Genomic DNA, 1,350 nt, shown 5'->3' with positions numbered 1-1,350 from the left:
GTAAGATTAAGTTAAGACACGTGGAGAAATGGTTTCTCATGGTTTGCATGTGCTTCGTTTCCTTTTGAGCCTGAGTTTTTGAGATAGGCCTAAAACACTTCCAAAAACATTAAAAATACAGGAAAGATTATGCCCAAAACGCGAAACTACGATGAAAGTAAAATTTACCATCTGGGTTTATATCTTTAAAAAATCGACAAAATACACTCGACAGGTTGGTGATGAACATGTTTGATAATTCTTAACTTCGGACATCACGGGCATATTCGGAGATGCTACCTGCGGGTAATCTCCACTAGCCTGGCTTGTGCATCTCCGCCTCGAGAGAGAGAGAGAGAGAGAGAGAGAGAGAGAGAGAGAGAGAGAGAGAGAGAGAGAGAGAGAGAGAGAGAGAGAGAGATCCAGCTGGAGATGTGCGGCTTGGGTCATTAAGCATTACCGAAGGACAAATACAACATGCTCGACCCTACCTCCACGATATTTTCAAACCATAGACCACTATACCTTTCGCTAGATAGAGCTATCATAAAAAAGAGAATCGAAAGTGACTCATTTTCTATATTCGAAATTTCGATGACGTTTTTCGAGGCCCTAATGAGAAATAAATCACTAATTTTCCTTTCCATTTATTCAGCAGCCAGTGCAATTTATAACATCAATAGACTGATATGAAATGCTGTAGCAACAAGTTCGCCGTAAAAATATAATTCGAATGATGATATCTAAGTTAGTTCTTAAATTCCTAGCGGATGACATCAATGGTTAGTGATTAGACTGATAACGTTTAAACAGGTGTGACATGTTTTGAAGTGATGTTTTTGGTCAATTTTGTTTCCATGTCGTTTTTCTTGGTAGTTTCTGATAATATCAGGATTGATCATCAAAATGCAAGCAAAATGCCATGGAAGAAATATAAATGTTTTAGCCCTGACCTCTCTCTCTCTCTCTCTCTCTCTCTCTCTCTCTCTCTCTCTCTCTCTCTCTCTCTCTCTCTCTCTCTCTCTCTCTCTCTCTCTCTTTCTTTACCTCGTTCCTGCAGCTGTGACGTCATCACTGGCGGTGAATCTGATCTGAAAAAAAAATATATTTTCACGAAAGCATAAACGTTCAGACGTTTATGATTTCACGATTCATTTGTATTTTTTTACGTGCTGTGAATATATTTTAACTTTGTAATGTTAGGTTTTGTAATAAAAGATTTTCCTTTCTTGTTTATAATTCAGTTCTAATATTTGCTTCACACGCTCTACTTCAAACATAAATATTGCCTTGGGATATCAAAGTCCTATTTCGAATCACTTAACACGCGAAAAATACTATTTTCGTCATGATAAGAATGTTCAAATGTTC

The sequence above is a fragment of the Penaeus chinensis genome, chromosome 40, assembly GCF_019202785.1.
Source record: "Penaeus chinensis breed Huanghai No. 1 chromosome 40, ASM1920278v2, whole genome shotgun sequence".
NCBI classification, from domain to species: domain Eukaryota; kingdom Metazoa; phylum Arthropoda; class Malacostraca; order Decapoda; family Penaeidae; genus Penaeus; species Penaeus chinensis.
The sequence above is the reverse complement of the archived record's forward strand: the minus strand, read 5'-3'. Positions refer to the sequence as shown.